This window comes from Borostomias antarcticus (assembly GCF_949987555.1).
Source record: "Borostomias antarcticus genome assembly, chromosome: 13".
NCBI classification, from domain to species: Eukaryota; Metazoa; Chordata; class Actinopteri; order Stomiiformes; family Stomiidae; genus Borostomias; species Borostomias antarcticus.
The window spans coordinates 11,814,092-11,834,328 of record NC_140246.1 but is presented as its reverse complement, the minus strand read 5'-3'; the positions used below and the strand labels follow the sequence as shown (position 1 = coordinate 11,834,328).

At 42.7% G+C, this 20,237-nt stretch overlaps 1 protein-coding gene across 1 annotated transcript in view; it reads left to right on the top strand.

Moving 5' to 3' along the window:
* The first annotated feature begins 19,803 nt into the window (after nucleotides 1-19,803).
* slc38a4 (solute carrier family 38 member 4) overlaps nucleotides 19,804-20,237 on the top strand; it is a 63,381-nt gene continuing 62,947 nt past the window's right edge. The window contains exon 1 of the mRNA XM_084447903.1: nucleotides 19,804-19,930. The gene's annotated coding sequence lies outside the window, so the exon portion shown is untranslated. The remainder of the gene's footprint in view (nucleotides 19,931-20,237) is intronic.

Sequence of the window (20,237 nt, the reverse complement as noted above, 5' to 3'; positions counted from 1 at the left end):
TTCGACGCTTTATCCACTACACTACCGAGGAACTTAATAGTATGGGATGTCATAGTGTATTTATTTTGGTGTGCTGGGACTACAGCCTCTTGTGGTGGCACCATAGAAATGCAGGTCAACAACGGGACGGAAGGAAGGAGGGAGGGAGTGACAACCCGACAAATGCCATCCATGGTGCGCTAGCTTACAGCCACGCACAAAAAAGGGATGTGGTCAGTGTATGTACACTGTGTGTCTCCTGCCAGAGGTGAGTGGGTCAATGAGACCGGGATGGAGGAGTCAGCCACGATGTTATTGGCCCGTTTTAGGGTCCTGGAGGCGTGCAAGACCTATAGGGATAGCAAAATACAGCCGATCACCCTCTTAGGTCATAACTGCGTCGTACACTGACCTGTTGGCTCTGTAGGTGAAGTGCAGAGGCTCCAGGAGAGAGTCTGTGATGTATTTGAGATGCCGCAGAACAAGGCACACAAGGCAGCAATGGAAAGGTCCTGGCACCTGCTGGGAGGGGGGAGGGGGGGCTGGGTTGATGCAGCTGTTGGGGGCGGGGGGGGACAATTGTTTTTCAAACCTGCAGTACAACTTGCTCAGGTCATTGGCTAAGCATGAGTCGTCAGTGGCCTGGGGGAATCTGTTTGTAGTTTGTAATCTGTCGGAGGTCTTTCCAGACAGGGGAAGCATTACCATCTGAGAATTGGTGTTGGAGTTTCTCAGAATAGTGCTGTTTAGCCTCCTTCACTACCTTGCTAAACCTGAAAGCTCAATACTGAAAATTATTTGAAACTAACTGGGAGAAGTTTGTCAGTGCAACGAGGTAACAATTTAAAAATAGGTATTGAAGCCGTCACGTTAAATTTTTGAAATGTAAGTAAAACGTGAAAATTCAAATATATTTTAATGTAAGCTTTGCTTCAGAAAATTTATTGCGGTAATGTGATATCCGTTGGGTGACTAGTTTAAGGAGATCAAATCGTATTTAGACCAGTATAGTCCTTTAACAAGATTAAATTCTCCATAGCCTACAGGGGGAAACACCATACAGCATGGCTTAAACAGTACTTGAAGGAAGTCAATGTCCTTTATAGTAGTAAGTCTTTTTAACAAATAATCTCAGTGAAGATGGGTTTTCTCAAGTGAATAGTATTACAAAGGGGTGTAGTGGAGGCTAAACGCACATAGTAAACCCTGTTTACACACCTCCTGCATTCATGAAATGACGTTTACCCACCTCTAAATAGCATTTACGCACCTCTTAATAGAGTTTACACAGTAAAATTGGCCAGAGATAAGAGTTCCCTTATCGTTTTCGCTCATTTTTTCACTACTTACGGCTGCAGGTACTCTTGTGAGACTTGTCTTGACCTACTGCTATCCGTCTTCTCAGTGAAATTGCTGCGCACAGCGCACTCAGCGGGAACACGTGATTATGCTTCACATATCTGGAACAAACTTCCAGAAAACTGCTGGTCTGCTGCCCCTATTATGTCCTATTATGCTAATTTTCAACAATTTAATATAAGTCTTTGGGGTCGCCAAAACATATGAGTGTTTTTGCTGAAAATACCACTCAGAATAAGCGTTCTAGCATGCCTCTATACCCCTCCGTTGACCACGAGATCAGATTGAGCGGATTGAGTGCTTTTTAGATGGGCTAGCTTGCAGAAGTTAGCCCAACTTGTGATATCCCCACTATTTCTTTCTTTCTTTCTTTCTTTCTTTCTTTCTTTCTTTCTTTCTTATTCTAGTTCTCCCCAGTTTGTCTCCTTTATAACTTCTTCATACTTTGTGCTAGAAACTTCATTCAAACTTTAAAATGTTCACAATGTTTAGCTCCTTAACGGATGTATTCAGATTTCTTTTGTGGAATGTTCAGTATCATTATGTTTTTAGAGTGGTGGCAGCTGTTTCTTTGAAAATATTCACACATTTTGTAAACTGCTGGCACTCCACACACATATTATACATCAAAACGTTCACACAACTGTGCTGATTCGTACAATGTATCTAAGCTGTGTGACTTACAGTTTCTGAGGTATGACGATTTTTTGGGCAACTACGCTCCCCATTAAAACGTATGGCGCTGCACTCTAGCTTTTGAGCTGCTAATTTTGCATTTTACTCTTTTTCTAACTTGTCGCTATGCCTACAGTTTTAACAGCTCATACACATTATACATCAAAACGTTCACACAACTGTGCTGATTCGTACAATATAAGTATCTAAGCTGTGTGACTTATACTTTCTGAGGTATGATGATTTGTTCGAGAACTATGCTCTTCATTCAAATGAATTGCTCTCCACTCTAACTTTTGTGCTGCTAATTCTGAATTCATACCCATTTTCTAACTTGTCGCCATGGCTACTGTTTTTAAGCTACACAGACATATTATACATTAAAATGGCCAGCATGTTCCCATAATTCCTGCGGTGTCAATATCTAAGCTGTAACATTTATACTTTTTGAGAGAGAGCTGTCTGAAACCAGCATGCATTCCCATTGTGAATGATGGGATGTTTAGAGTGTCAGTTGGGATTTGAATTTGGGGACACAAGCTGGCTCTCTTAAAGGCCCAGGCACACGTTTATTACTACAGTGGAAGCATCACACCACAGACCACACAACTCCCCTGAGTGTGGAGACACATGGTCTTCACTGATGAAGGCAGGTGGGTGGCCTAGAGAGGGCTACACTGTCCCCGACCGGCTCTGACCTGAGAGGGCGGAGTCTCTAGCCACCACACCACTATCCACGCCACGGAACCAACAACTAAGCCCCTGAGTGGGCTAGAGACACACGGTCTTCGCGGGTGGGGGCATGGAGATTGCCCGGAGGTCATTGCACTGCCCCCGACCGGCTCTGACCTGAGGGGGCTGAGTCTCACCACCACGCCACTGTCCATGCCACGGGCCCCACAACTCACACAACCCCACAACTTTTTCTTGTATTTTATTTTCCTGCATTTTATTTTAAATGTCCTTTTATAATGAATTTTTTTTTGCATTTTGTTTTATATAACCTTTTATAATGTGTTTCTTGCACTTTGTCTTGATGCTTTTAATGACTCATGTAAAAGCACTTTGAATTGCCTTGTTGCTGAAATGTGCTATACAAATAAATGTGCCTTGCCTTGCCTACTGTTGCAGTGGTGGTCTTGAGGACTCATACAGTATTTTAAACCATCTTCCTTAATAGTGTTTTTAACAAATAAACTCAGTAACGATGCAAACTCAATGTTATCACCCTTGCTTGTGCTAAAATTCTGGTTATCATTGCTAGGTTTAACATTAGTACTTAATTTCTAAGAAAGACAGAATCAAAGTAATAGAACACCTAAGCAGAGAGAGAACACAACAGCACATGAGAAAACTAAAACGTGCATGTGTGAACATGTATGACAGGGCACAGAGGGAAAGTATCAAGACAATAAATGTTCCTGACCTGCTGGTTGGTTGGGTCACAGAGGTCTGGTTCCTTAACTCTTGTCATCAACAAAGGACAGTGAAGTGGGACAAAACGCAGATACAGTGATCTTATTTCTTTACACATAATTATGTATTTACATACCTTACATATTCTATACAGTTTGATTTTAATAAAAGAGTTACTGTAAATGTGCATCATGTTAACATGCATATCATGTAAATAAAGCCTTGTTAGAACACTGAAAACTCACAAACCAACATATTTTGCTGGTGGCCTGAAGGTTGACACACATGTCCAGCCAAACACCTTCAGGCTGTTGGTGTTGACACAGTGGTCCAGTGGTCTCACAAGGCTACCTAGATACCTTTTTTGCTGTTAGGTGGCAGTGCTGTGCCACCGTGCTGCACAAGAGCGATTGGGGTTCAGCAGGAGAGAGAGTACCCTGCTGCAGAACTACTTTCAAGAACTAATTTTTACCAGACAAATTCCTGTCAAACTGCTGATGAAAATGACGTCACACGGTCACAGTTGACACTGCTCACTCGGGGGTGATCACTCGGGGAATGTGGGCATGTAAGAAGTTGCATCATACATTAGCTGGTTGTGGAGAAATTCGTCCCGGGCGGCCCATAATTTTACTTAAAGGAGTAGTAAAGGGAAAAATCATGTTTAGCCCTGTTTTAAGGTTACTTATGATCATATACAATGGTTCAGATCAAAAAGTTGGCAAAACTAGCACTTTTGAGAAAGTTGATAATTGCTCTACCACCGTTTAGGTCATACAATGGATGTGGGTGGGCACCGTGAAAAATCATGAAAAAACATGTTAAACTCTCTTTCAAAGACAAGAAGCTCACCGAGGGGGTAATTGGTGTCCGTTGGTGTTCTGACATCAAATCCACCGCAAAGTATGAATCCTGTAGGGTTTTATTGATCATTTTATGAAATCCATTGACTTGTATTGACGCGACCGTTGTAGATACAGTATGTAGATCAATCCACAGAGGGGATTCAGGAAGCGGAACTACTTACGGTAGCTATTGTTATTGTTTATGTTGCTAGGCTACCTAGTTTGCAGAAGTTTACACACGTATGTGCTGCGGCTAAATAGTTCTATGCTAAATATTTAAAAAAGCCTTTCCAGATGAACTAGAATATTACTTTATGGTGAATTATATGTCAGAACGCCAACTAACACCTCGGTCAGTTCCTTGTCTTTGAAATTGAGAGTTTAACATGTTTTTTGAATGATTTTTCACGGTGCCCACCCACATCCATTGTATGACCAAAAGAGTGGTAGAGCAATTATCAGATTTTCTCAAAAGTGCTAGTTTTGTCAACGTTTTGATCTGAACCATTGTATATGATCATAAGTAACCTTAAAACAGGGCTTGACAGAGAACAAGGAGTTTGAGAAAGGTAGGCTCATCTAATGTGCGAGATGAGCTACAGCAATGGGTCAATGAGTAGTATTACTGCGCCCCTATTGGCATGCGAGCGGTGGTGCGGAATGCCGTAAAGCGCCTGTTAGAATACCGCGGGTCAAGTTACATTCTTATGTTCTCACATCTGTATCTGCCCCTGGTGTTCTGAGTATTGGTTTTTATAGCCTACATGTGCAACCGTGCAGTTTGCTGTATAGGTTACAGATTTAATCACTGATATTTGATAGATTGATAATTCGATGGATCGATCTACTGTACAAACCACACCATACCCATGGGCACTGTGCATTAGTTGAGATCAAAATTGAATTGTCAATTATAAAGTCAGGATATTTATATAAATTGAAATAATCAATGTAAAATCTAATTTCATTGCAAATTTTAAGACAGTTGAATTCTAGACAGTGAGTTTGTTTCCAACATAATTTGCCATTGTATGTCATGTTGTCTAGACTATTATGAGAACTCCAATTGGTTAATATTAGTGCACGTCTGTACATGGCAAAAAGTGAAAATAAAAAAAGAGATAGTTTCAGTACACAGATGTGAAATCCAACTTTGGGTAGGAGCAAGTGTTCTTGTTCCTCGCCTCCATGCACCGGAGTCTCTGTGTGTAATACACACGGCTCTGTGCACTACCCCAGTCCCCAATTCTCCAGAGTTTCCATCTCCTGCCACCAGAACTGGGCTTGCTTGCCAATCACTCTGGACTAACTCTCAGATTCCCCGACTCCTGCGTGGAATATCAACTATGGAGATAGGATTACAGATTATGGACATTGTTAGTAGATCTCGCGACCCCTGCCCAAACTCACCTTTTCTATCTGGATTGTGGACTGGACTTTGTTATTGATTGTTTATTAAGAGCCCTGAGGGCATTTTGCATCTTTTTCTGTCTCCTGAGTGGTGCTATTGAGTCTTAAGAAAACCCAGTCGTAACAGCAAGTTCCCAGTGACTCTGTACTCCACTTTCTATATTTTGAATTTAGTTTCTGAACAAGCTTTGCTGAGTCTACAGTTATGAATTTAGACTGTAGCCATTAACTTGGCACCTGGAGAAACAGCTAGTGTCCTAACCCTTCTATTTGTTCAGGCAACATGGGAACTTCCCCTCTTTCTGCGTAAACAGTCCATTATCAGAGGGAAAATTTCAGACACCTGTTCATGTTAGCATTTCGGCAGATGTATTGACGCCCAAGACATTTCATTACTGTAAATTCCCTATCATCTTTTTTATAATTCCACAATTGTTATAGGTTAAGATGATGGACATCTCCCAAATAAATCTAGCATTTCTTCCCATTTATTTAGGTTAAATTATCATAATGTGCCAACAGGGTTAGGCCCACTGCCAGGAGATCCAACATCTCATTTACAGTACAGTAAAATCCAATTGGTGCCAAGAACATGACCTTCTATCACGAAGCTATAGGCATGAAACTACTTTGGTATTACCAATAATATAGAACCTAGTTTCAGAACATTTCCCAAATGTACACCTATTCCCAATCTGTCTCTTATGTAGGGCATTTTTTCTAGAAGGTGCCAGAGTAGATGATGTTTGCGTCAGCAAAAACAGCCACTACGTACCTTTTGATGTTTATCCTTGATTATTTTTGTCCATGAGTTACAGTTTGATTCATACTCATATCTAGTAAAATACAGATGTGTTTATTATGCAGAAAACAACGGGTTTCACAACCTATCGCACTCTCTGCCCTTCTCCTGGGAGTTCCACAGATGTGTTTATTATCTAGGAAACAGTGGATGCTGTGACATATCCCCCGCCCACTTTCTCCTTCACTCCCCACTTCTTCTATTTCCATTTGCCAATGAAAGAAAGCGTATAAAACTGATTGACTGAAACACCACACATTTGTGTTTTTTATTAAACTTTATTTGAATTAGTTATAACACATACATAAATAAGAGAATCAAATAAACAAACTGTGTAAGCAACAACCAAGCAAACAAAACATAGGCTACACACTCTACATACTGTAAACCTGTCAACAATCAGCAATGCGAAAAAGACATGGAATTGGACAATCGTATTTCCAACATTCTTTGGAGTTCCATGTTCTTAGTGAACTTAAAAACGGAAAGGCCATGTTGGATACCTCCAAAAGGAGTCCTGAATGCATAGCATGTCTGAGTGTCTCAAATTGAACAGTGATGACAGATGTAGTGAATGATTTTGTAGTACTACCTTATAAGGGAATATGTAAAAGCCAAGGGTTTTAACATATAGCATAGACTCGTCTGCTGTATATATGACCGTACCAACACTGTATAATAATAATATAATATAATAATAATAAATTAAAGCAGGACTTATTCCTGTAAAGGGGATCTCAGCTTTTTAGTCAATATCAATAACGACCAATATTTCCTTTAAAGGATAAGCATCAATCTAGATGCTCTGATACTTGGGTACTGAATCTTTCGATCTGGGTACCACCTTGCATCCACAACAATGAGGAACGGTCCTCCAATGGGACGGCAACGTCCAAGGGAATGTGTCACGATGCTTCCTGCTGGACATCTTTTTTTGTCATAATCTTCCTTGATGCATGCATATTTTCCATGCAAACTGTACATGGGAACGGGTGGAATGCATTCCATATAGTGTTCAGGCTGGGCTGCAGGGTTGAGTAGCCTATGCATGAGGGATTATGCTTTTTTGATTTTTTTTGAAGGATTTACACTTTTGGTTTAAATGTCATGTTTTTAATTGATCTGTGTTGCAGTGCTATTACTTCAAATGTTTTTTTCTGTGGGAAATATTATATTTTTGTCTGTGTTTGACTGTAAGAAGTGTCTGTACCTTTCTAGAGAATGGCATTACCTCAGAAATAAGGAATCAACATTTGAACCTCCATGTATACTGTAGGATTTATAGTAGAAGAAGAAGAATTCTTCTTCGTCATGCGGTATGCTAGTGCACCTTACTCAAACAAGTGTAGTAATGGGCAACACAGGGAACACAGGGTTTGCTGATTAATTGCTTCCCCTGCTCTTCACCCATCCCATCGTCCTTCCCCTGGGGGCAGCCGAGAGCAGACAGTAGGCAGCATGCATGGGCAACCAAGTGCTCCTGTCCGTCTTCGTCAGGGACAGACACTGTTAGCAATCTGTTCTTCTGCATGTTTTTCATATTGGGTTATTTTTGGAAGAAACACTGGGAGAACATGCAAACTTCTTGCTGTGAGGTGACAGTACAAAGTCCTGCGCCACCGTGCCGCACATAAGCGATTTTGGGGTTCAATGTTTGGAGTGCTCGGATGTTCATCTCGGGAGGATGGTGATTCTGAGCGGTCCTGATGTGGAGCAATTATAGGTGGCGGGAAAGGAGGCTGCGTTGACTGGAACGTATGTGGCATGTACCAGGCAGGGGTTGATGGTGGGGCTGTTGAGATGCAGGGTGGTGTTAAGGAACTAGGTTGATCAGGAGCTCTTGCAATAGTGAACATTAGTTGCATAAAGATCTGGTTAATGGCCTGTTGCTGTGCCTGCATAGCCTGGAATCTTCTCTCCTCAGCCTGCTGCTGTGCCAGTAATATTTTCTCAAAAGTAGCAGCCTCTTGAGCCACCTGCCTCTGTTCAGCTCCCTGTAGTTCCTCCAGCATCCTTCTATTGTCAGCCATGTATGGCTGGAAATCATCATCAGCTCTCCATGATTTAGCCTTTCTCTTTCAAGCCTGAGCTCCGGGAATGGGCAGTTTCCCTCGTGCACTCTTCATTGCCTCTGCTACTCTCAGTGCTTGGAGCATCAGACATATCTGCATCAGAATGACTGTTTGTGGTAGCAGCATCAAAGGATGCATTGCTTGAATCCCCTTCTGTTCATTGAAATAAACAATGTGTCAATTACTCTGGTCATGTTAATTCTGAACAAAATACATTTCAATGCATAACAAGTGCACAGTAGACATGTTGTCCCCCACCCAAGATGCATATCCCTTTGTGGCAATGATGGAGTGGAAAGATGGAATTTATTTTTAAATTAAAGTAGACACTTCTACTTTTTTTGAAAAGTAGAAGTGTCCCTCAGTATAATAGACTATACTTTTACTGAAATACATAGCATACTAGTTTCAGTCTTCAAATCGTTATGTACTGGTAATGTGAAAAACAACTTATAACGAGTACTACTATGTGAGCTCTAAACAGCTCATGTGGTTGATGACGCTGGTCAAGCTAAAAAGGCCCCTGGCTAAAATGGACTGTGCCTACACTGAGACACTTACAGTTTTTTGTGTAGAAAGCAACAAAGCGCCATTTTAATAGCCAACAAATCCATGCACCTATATGGTTAAAAGTCCATTAATGGATGTTGAAATACAGATATATCTGGCGCTACTAATGTCGCATCATGTGTATCAATGATTGACCAAAGTAAGCTCTCTACAAACCATGGTAGAGTGAGTAAGAGGACAATAATGTCTCCATCTAGTGGGCAAACAAGTCCATGCACCTGTATGGCCTAAAATCCTATAATGAATGTTGAAATACAGACATCTAGCTCTACTAAACACCTCAAGCTCTACTCTCTGCGGATGTTGAAAGTACATGATTTCCCGAATAAACTTGTCTGAGACTATACTGAGACACCAAGCATAGTTTTTGATGTAAAAATCTAAATGTACTTGTCAATGGAAAAATACATTGGAAAGGCACCCCTTTTGTGGTGGATTCTGGTACTACAGGGGACTGACAGACTCACTCACTCACTCACTCACAACGTGACACCGGCCAACCTTAAGTCCCCCCCCTTCAGCTGTCGCCGGGTGGAGGACAATGATGATGATGTGTACACATGAAGTCTCTCATTTTTTCATGGCATTTTTTCTATTTTCTATTTTTTCTATAGCATACATCCGTCCAAATTATGTCAGTACTTTAAAATGCATGAACTGCCATTATTATAGGTTGCTTCAACAGTGTGGGGTTCATCTCATGTCGGCTATAGGTTAGCGTTATGTCTGTAAAATTACGTCCAACACAAAGACACAGGGATATTTGACCTGATGTCTTTATATAAACCATATAATAAAGAAACACTTGTAGTTTATGTTATTACAAGCAATAGGTTTATTCCAGCTGCTCGGGGTAAATGTGAAGCAGCCTATAGGCTAGGCAACCCTCATGCTGTCATATTGGATGTCTCTACATGTGTTGCGCACAAATAATAGTAAAAGTATATGCTACCACTATCTGGTATTGGCCAATGTGAAAAGTTGGAGAAAAAACTATATGCTACACAGAATAGGCTGTAGGCTACACGGAAAAGAGTGTTTCATGTCTGCAAGTAGTTTGATATTGTCAATCATTTCCCTTTTATGATAAATGGTGAGTGGAGGGCAAAATTCCACCAGAAAAAAAAGAAGACAAAAATGGACATTAGAATTTTGTTTGATCAAAGCAGCAGAGAGACAGGATCAGGAGAGGCAGGAGATGCATCAGGGTTACAGGTGAGATTATAGTCTGACTCAACAGATGTAGGTTTTGTGGATAAACCTTGTCATTCGTTGTCACATTGCCCAATCAGTGGCGACAGAAATTATGATTATATGATTCGGCCACCACCCACATTCCATCCAGACTACGTGAAACAACAACAACCCAGTGTACTACCAAAGATCAAATCAAACCTACGCCCCTGACTCCAAGAGCCGCACCAAAACAACCGGTGGAGGAGTGGCGGTCTACATTCGTGACCACATTCCTACCAGACCATTACCCATGATAGTGGTTGGTCCCAGATCATCTTGAGTGCATATGGTTATGGGTAAGACCAGAGTGCCTACAGTGCCCACTATCAGCCATAGCAATGTGTGTTGTGTACGCTCCACCAAGAACATATCATGCTGCTGAACTGATAGACCACCTAGTGATGGCATCCGACATACTACGAGCCTCCTACCCCAACATTGGCATTTTCATCCTGGGCAATTTTAACCACCTAAACACCAACGTGCTCTGCAGGGGCAGCAGTCTCTCCCAGGTCATCTCAGAGGGCACCAGGGTAAATGCTGTGTTGGATATCATCTTATCTGACCTATCACCATCCTACCTTAAACCATTTATATGCCCCCAATAGGCTGAAGTGACCACAACTCTGTACTCTGGGCCCCCAAAACCAAACAAAGGCCAAAAAAGAGCAAAAAGGTGGAGTTCCGACCCCCTGGGGATGACCGTCCTCACTGACTTTGGCAGATGGATTACTAACCACCCATGGGAAGAGGTGTATGAGGCTCACTCGACTCAGAGCAAAGTTTCCGCCCTCTACTCCACTATGACAGCAGCCATCGATCGATAACTCCCAACCAAAACCATAAAAATACACCCTACTGACAAACCGTTGATTACTCCCCAGATCAAACATCTCATTGCACTCAGGCAGAAATCTTTCATCAGTGACAGATTATCCATCACCTGGAAATTCTACACAGCACGTGTTCAAAAAGAAATCAAACGTGCCAAAAATAATTTTTATCCAAGTAAGGTGGAACAGCTTAAAGGACAATGCTCGTTTTTGACAACCTGGACCTTATTTACGACATATTATAAGACGTTTGACTCACCGAGATCACTTTGGTGTAGTTCGGAGGCATGTAGAAGAAATTTAAAATCCAGCGCGAGCCAGTATATCCATGTAATGTCGGTGGTCGGGGCACTTAGAATGCAGTTTCTAAAAATCTATTTTCTGCCGCGAAACGGTTGTTTTCATCAATCTGTCTTCATGAATCGCTAGTTGTGCTTACATAGAGCATAATCCTGTGGTGGTTTTTCACATGCCTCTGTAATATGATCTTTAGAAACGTCTTTCGAAACGAATTAGCTCCAAAGGTCCAAAAACGAGCATTGTCCTTTAAGAGAGAAAATTCTAAAAGTTGGCACCCATACATTCAAGCCATTTATGGCATCAAAAAACCTGAATGCCTAATCATGGCCCCCAACTGTGACCCAGGAGACAGTAAGGCAATAGCCATTTGAAATTTGCCCAAGTCTCCCAATCTCTGCCACCTCTGGAGCTGCCTCCTGCCTTCCTCCCATCCACCAGAAAACGTCCTACTATCCAGGTCTGGGATGTGCACAAGGGACAAAGCTGGGACCAGTCATCTTCCTGGCTGTTATTGACAGCGCCCTGCGCTCCCATGCAGGAGACTTGAAGTGGGACCAGCAGGTGAAACAAATGCTCTCCTCTGCCAACCGGACCCTACCGAACTGAGCACTACAGGAACTCTACCATCCCCTATCTGACCAGACTGTTTAATGAAAATGTATAACTTGATAGCTCCTTTTAAATTGTTTAGCTTAATTGTTTATTACTGTACTGTATTTTCTACAGTTTATTTGTATTGTATTTCAAAATTGTAATAGGACATATAATTCATCCTGTGTGAACATGATGCAATTTCTTCTAATAAAACTCAAACTCAAACAGTACTCTACTTGTGGAATTTAGGTAAGGGATAAAAAGGTTGGTGTGAAAGGATGACCGTGTGGAGGTTTGGGGTATAGTCCAATAAAGTCATCCCCACTGGGTCTTGGACCCCGGTCTCCCGGGTGGGAGTCCAATGCTCTGACCACTACTCTACTTGTGCAGTGGAGACCCATGGGTTGGTTTTGGTGTCCTTCTTCCAGTCCCTGGTGTGGGTTGGGGTTTGTTTAGCTACATATAGACTAGAGGAGTTTCACTCAGCATAGATGGTAATCTCTGAGAATGTCCCGCGTGGGTGTTCAATGCTCTGATCACTACTCTACTTGTGGAATTTAGGTAAGGGATAAAAAGGATGGAGTCAAAGGATGAACGTGTGGAGGTTAGGGGTATAGTCCCATAAAGTCATCCCCACCGGGTCTAGAACCCTGGTCTCCCAGATGGGAGTCCAATGCTCTGACCACTACTCTACTTGTGCAGTGGAGATCAGTGGGTTGGTTTTTGGTGTCCTTCTTGATTCTAGTGTGCTGGGACTACTGCCTCTTGTGATGCAACAGAGAGATGCAGGCCAACATTGTCGGGAGTAACGGAGTAAGGGAGGGAGTGATAATCCGACAAACGCTATACTAGCTGCGCGGCTGGCCAGCTATGCACAGAAATTGCTTGCTTGGACAGCAGTGCACCCAGCGTTTTCAGAAAGAAACCAGGCCAGGTCCAGCCTGGCTTATGTGAGTGGCTGGCTTGTTTCTGTTCAGGACTGGTAGGACGGAAGCTAGTCATGCCACTGAAATAGCTGTGAATTGAAATGACATGAAATAATGTCTGAAATTAAGATAGGTCTTGTCGCCTGGACACATCAGTTCCAATGCTTCCAATGCTAATGCAGCACAATAAGAGCGGGATAGCCAGTTAGCTCATGAGCTCCTAACAGCTAGCAGCAGCTTCCATAACATTAATGGTAGTGGTCAGTGGCTAAAGCAGTTACACTGATGATTACTGTAATGTTAGCTATGTTTCTGCAATTGGTTCAACTTCTGTTTCTGGACAAAGTTAAAGGATTAACATGGTAATTCAATATAACACTTTCCAGATATCTTTAGGCAACAACAAAACAAATGTGTTTAACTATTTCAGAATTCATCCATAAAAATTATTTTAAAATATGTTTTTATAGGTCTGAATCTGCCACTCAAAAAGTTCACTCACTCAAAACTGGGCGTGATTCATTACAACTGATTGACAGTTCTCTGAGCAAATGACCAACTGGAATCATTATGATTGACAGACGTGTGCCCCGTTACCATAGCTACCACCGCTCCGAGCTAGACAACACGAGCTAGATCGCACAACAGCCAGATCAATAGCCATTTTTCTAGCTGCTAACCAGGGGCATTTACAAAGTCCTTAATATTATATTAACCCCCAAACATTATAAAGATACACGCTACCTAACAGGCCGTATCCTCGAATTTGCATTAGGCCTATTTGGGAAAAGTACAATAAAAGTATAACGACGACACGTCTCCCCCACGACACAGAGGAAAAAGCACCCTGCAGCCGGCCACGCAAGCTTGGAGGCTTGGGCTATTAGACTAACGTTATAGCTTTCAGCCAGCTACGAACAGTACCTATTTAGTCAAATAATTGCAATTGTGGGTCTTGCCAGAAGACAGATCATTTGCGCTGTGAAACCGACATAACATCCGCATTGTTCACCAGTCTAACGTTATTTATCTTAGTAGGTGTCCAACAAAGCCAGTTGAACACTGAAACGTTACTGTTCTGGGTTCAACATCTGTCAGTTGTGGTGATGTAAGGAATCGAGCGGAATACCACTGCAATAACTGATTATTGGTCAGATCAATTAAATCATTATAGCTCATTTCACATACAAAGGCAACACAATACATTTTGCAGAAAGGGGCTGGGGATGTAGCCTACATATAGGCTAGCCTACTGATCCTACTAATATGTGGCAGACTGCATGCGTAGCGCAGCGATTCAACATAATCGATGAGTTTGGAGACAGAGGGCCGTGCACTACGACTCTGTGAATCTGGAGACTAACAGGTCATGCAGTCAATAGATCTCGTTTTGAATGTTATTGTAATGCCCTGGTTATAATAGAATATCGCTACTGGAGCTGTTTAATCCCAAAATGCGCAATGCTTCCTGAAGTTGGGTCGGATCGAGGTGCTGGGATGATCAACATTATGTGGAGCAGATGCCACAGTGATGATTAGGCTTACACAACTTTCAGAATGTTTTGCAGAATTACAATTATTTGGAGTTGTAAATTATGAAAGGAACATAACTTGACTTAATATCTTCACCTCCACCCACCCTGAAATGTAGTCATAATTTTAGCACAGTAGCCTCTATATGCGCATCACAACGCTGCAATACAAGACCTTAGGACAAACGATTCAGTACACAGCAGGTGTGTTTGATCAAGTTAAGATCTCAATGTGAGAATAAATAAATGACAAAAACCCGCACGGGTAGGACTACGTCTTTATTTTCCGAGGTAATTGTTGCGCATACAACATGACATTAAATTAAGACATAGGCTACTTTCTCATAAAACAGGGCGGTGTTGTAACATTTATAATATCATTAGGTGACATTGGCTGCAACCTGCCCTCCAGGACCTGCACACCTCCAGAGCCCTGAAGCGCGGGACCTGGACCTCCCGAGTCCCAGTATTGGAAATGTAGTGATCGGGCTACAAGAAAAGGGGGCAAATTATAAAAGCGATTAGTAATAGCATCGTTATTTTGCATATGCAAAACAGCATAAATTACAACAATAGGCTATTTATCAGTAAGTCTACATTATATCGAATTAAGTTTGAGCGAGAGATAATCGGGAGATTCTTGTGGAGACAAACTGACTTATATCCAACTTTGACTTCGTAACGTTGCCTATTGTATTGGCCTATACAACAAAGCACGCTCACAACAGTTATGGTAGGCTATCGCTTCGGAAACCTTACAGCACAGTTTGCACCTGGTGCAAGTAGATTTTATGCCAGGGAAGAGTACAGTATGGTGCGCTGTGTTTCTGCCATTGCACTGGAGGGCTAACGTTACCAAAAGCAAATGCATTGAGAGCTAACGTTAGCATGCTAGGATAATTAACACAGCTAGCTGACATTCCAAACATTAGGCTAGCTAACGTCAACATGCTGGATAAAGACAAATAGCTAGCTGGATCAGACAGCTTTTTAAAAACTGTTGCCAATTACAGCTAACGTTATGGTTCGTTTATCTAACATTAGCTAGGTTGGCTACTCAGACACGGAGATCATGGTAAAAACTTCCCAATATGTATGACAACCACAAAGACAATTAGGCCTATAAAACGTACAAATTATATAAAATTAAGAGACTGCAACTATTCAATTATTCTCAAGATGAGAAAGGGTTCAGAGCTGCCTTACCATGTTGGATAGATGGTGAAACGGCGCAAAGACAGCAGGTGCGGGAGGCAGACAGGTTTCTGTTGGAGGCGGTGCAGGGGAGTGGAGGCGGGATTTTCAAACTTTAGGGTGACGTCAACAAAGGGAAAAACGTCACGAATTCGGAGTATTTTTACCCCGAGTCAAATTGGACTGAAAATGTCACGCTTCCAGTTTCTCAAAAACGACAAAACGGATATATTTAATGTTTTTATTGTGTTTCTTCAATGTCCTATTGTGCAAATAGCACGTTCAAACTGAAAATTACCATGTTAATCCTTTAAGGGATAAACCCAGATAACACAAGGCTAGCGGACCTATAGCGGGTCCCCGATGGACGAGTTGGCGGACCTCTGGCGGAATATAACACAAGGCTAGCGGACCTACAGCGGGTCCGCGATGGATGCTCCACCACCATTCCACCGGTAGTTAATTGTCTATATCCTAGGCCCATTGGCCATGGGTTCCGTGGCGTGGTGGCGAGACTCCGCCCCCTCGCGTCAGAGCGGGTCGGGTGTAGTGCAGTTACTTCCGGGTGTCATAGAAATTGTAGTTTCACGACCTCACCACCTCCCTCAACCTTTCACATAGCTGTGCTAATCTAATTTATGACAGGATGACCTCCAGGAGGTCAACACACCTAGACGTTGTCTGCTCCAGAATAACCATCCTTTGTCCCATTGTCCCTGCAAGAATTACCGCCTTTTCTCATGTCACGTGTCTGTATTCTCGACCACTGTTGATGATGCCTGCCATTTAATATGACGTGCACAATGGGTTAGCCAATCACATCCCTGGAAGCGTCATACCTGTGTATTGCTTGAATATAAGGCCACGCAAGACCAGACTGCAGCACTTCTGTTGGATGAACCACTCACATGTGTTGTCCTGAAGTCCTTGCACTCGTATGTTTTCTCAATAAACCACACTTAACCTCTTTGAGCAAATCTTGGCAAATCCTTTTTGACTAGATCAGTTAAAAATCTTCTACATGGGCAATCAACATACACCCACTGGTCAAAACCGTGTCTCTAGCCCGCTCAGGGGCTGAGTTGTGGAGTTCATGGCATGGGTAGTGGCGTGGTGGCGAGACTCCGCCCGCTTGGGTCAGAGCTGACTGAGCACAGCACAGTGACCTCTGGGCAATCCCCTTGCACCCACTGGCGAAGACCGCGGGTCTCTAGCCCACTCAGGGGCTGATTAGTGGGGTCCGTGGTGTGGACAGTGGTGTGGTGGCAAGACTCTGCCCCCTCGCGTCATATTGGGTCGGGGGCTGTGGACCCCTCTATAAACCCTTTATTTGACTTTTCAATTCTCTTCACTTACATAAACAGACACCAGTGTGTGGTCTCTGAAATAATGAAGAAATATAATATATAACTAATAGAAATACTTACACAAATAAACTAAATAGCCTAACTCAAATACTCATTGAATTGCTGAAACTGAACAAGGAACAGTCTATCTAAGCCTGTTGCTGCCATGGATGTATTAATAGAACTGGATACAGTCACTCCATTCACTGACCGCTATCAACAATGAAGCCCTATTGAACCGCGCCATCTTGGCAAATTTGTAGTCATTTGACTATTTCCGGTGACTTTTGTACTTGCGCAGTTGTGCTTTTCTGGTCTTCCGGTGACTTTTGTACTTGCGCAGTTGAGCTTTTCTGTCCGACGCGCGTCCACGAAAAAGTTCACTTTTATGTGAAATGTAGACGCACGTTCCCGGCTCTCTCGGCTCTCCCCGCTTTGATTTAGCAATGAAAACCGGCTTGCATATTAACCTGTTTTTGTCAAATATATCCATTGGAGAAATTATTTTTTCATCCAGGCATCTTAGTTTTAACAGGTTAAATATAACTGAACATGTTTTGTTTGCTAGTAGATGGTATTCATTCCGTTCGCGATAACGTTATTGCAGCCAGGCTAAATTCCTCCAGGGAGCCAGTGACCGGCGAGTTGAAGAGCTTCACTCCCCGCCAGCAGGAGCTTTGGCCGCTGCTACCGCATCTCGGATAACCCGCTGAGTTCGTGGCTGCTATTTCACATTCGCCCTTGATCAATCCCAATACCGATCCATGGTAATAATGAATCAATCGTTCAGATCAGATCGGCAGTGCTGCATGCATGTTACAACATCATTGTTAGCTTTATTAACATAACCATAGCCTACATTTATCTCTCTAACGTTAGGCTATCCATCTTACACCAGTCGGCCATTCGATAGCTAGAAGCGGTCAACGCCAACGTTGACTGAAAACACCGTGTATCGTTTCATCTTTATGCCTACACATCAACTCCTTTCCATTGTATGTGAATAAATTCCTGTTATTCTAAAAATATCCCATTTCTGTCCATCGCGCGTCGGACAGAAAAGCTCAACTGCGCAAGTACAAAAGTCACCGGAAATAGCCAAAAGACTACAAATCTAGCCAAGATGGCGCGGTTTAATAGGCCTTCACTTTAGATTTCGAATCCTGGGGGCTTGGTTGCTGCCCACCAGGAAAACAGTCGATCTAAGCCTGTTGCTGCCCTCCTGTGGCCAAAAACAGTAAATGCTCTTGTGGTAGCAACATAGAACTGCAGGTTCTGGAACCACTGTCTATCTAAGCCTGTTGCTGCCCTCCTGTGGCCGAAACGGTACATGCTCATGTGGTTGCAAAATAGAACTGCAGGTTCTGGAACCACTGCCTCCTGTGGTAGCAACAGAACTGCAGGTCAACAACGTCACAAAGGCACTGACGACTACTGGGCATTTTCTATTCTAACTGCGCGGCTGGCCAGCGACCCACAAAAAGAAGGGTCCTATTTCTCAGGGCTCCAGGGCTGCAATTACTACTCCCACTCACTGGGTGGCGCTGTTGCAAAAAATGAAGGGCCCTATTTTTCCAGTCCTATTTCTAGGGTCCTATTTCGGGCGGCTGCACGGATAGGCTCTTTAGGCCTATCCTATAGGCTCTTTGCACCAGCTCCACTACTTCCTGAAATTCTACAGGCATAATTATTTCCTGTTCTATACCATTGGATGGAAGTGATTAATCAGGTGTGATCAGGTGTGCCTGATTAATCACTTCCATCCAATAGTATAGGACAGGAAATAGGGATGCCTGTAGAATTTCAGGAAGCAGTGGAGCTTGTGCAAAAAATTTGGAGGGAGTGACAACCCGACAAACGCTATCTATGGTGCGCTCGCTTGCAGCCACGCACAAAAAGCTACCAGTCACTTGTAAATAGATTAATGGGTGTTATAAGAGCTATGCATTTAAATGCTGTCTAGTCGGTTTAAAGGAATAGTTTTTTTTTGCCTTAGTATCTTTGAAGCCAACTCAAGTTTTAGTTGTTTTTTCACTTAGCCACGTGTGAGACTTGGCAGCCCTGGCTACTTCACTGTTTTGCTCGCTACAATATCCCGGCCAGAGTTGATAGCCTATGCCGACAGAATGACAGTTACAGATACAAGCATTTTAAATGAAGTATCATTGTCGCCTATGCGCCCCTGGTATGCAGCAGACTCCGGCACTCGCTCTCAACCAGGCTACCCAGCCTCCTCTAGTATCCTGTCCTATGGGCAACAGTTGAAAAACGAACACGTAGCCTACAATGTATGTTCGTCAATAATCAATGTGTGTACCATTAATGAGTTTGCACTGGCATGCTTTTAGGGTAGCACATAGCCTATTTCTATAACAAGAAAGGTGTTTTAATCCTGTAAATGAAAGAATGTTGCCAGTGGGCGAGCGCGCACACGACTGCAGCTGCTTGGCGCATATTTAAACAATGCATTAGCCTATGTAAACAGTGAGTTAACCCAGTCAACTATATAGCCTAGGCTAGGTCTATAAAACATGTTGAATGTGACCTATTCCAATCTACACTAATCATATGTTTTATCTGTTCTACATAGCCTATGTGTACATATAGCAGATATAGCAACTATAGAAGGCGTTCCACTCGTCTCAGAGCAAGGTAGAGACAACCAATTGGTTGCACTGAGTCCGAGGGTGTCTTGGTAGTGAAACATGATGCCTCAAGAGTTGCCATCACATGGTGGAAATTTCCACTCCGTCCCTTGGTTAAATGGGAAGGGTCTCCACTGGTCGTCACTAGTCCGCGTATTCGCCCACCAACACTGGTATCCTGAACAGTTAAAATTAGGTAGGTCCCCACTCAAACATTTTATATGCAAAGTAATGTTTTCTCCGCTTGCTTGCTTTTCGTTAATGATGGTTGACTGCATAACTTAGGTATGGGTAAACTACTGAATGTGAATGCGCCTCTTTGAAGTAGCTTGAAGAGTTGTTTATTGAACACTTTTCAAATAGCATATTTTCTTAAAACATAAATATACAAATGTAATTGCAGCCTTGTGAGCTACATTGTGTTTCCTATAGGGTGTAGCCTGAAGACGAAGTTAGATAGGCCTAATAGTCCTAGCTAATGCGCGGGCACGTTATCACGTTTA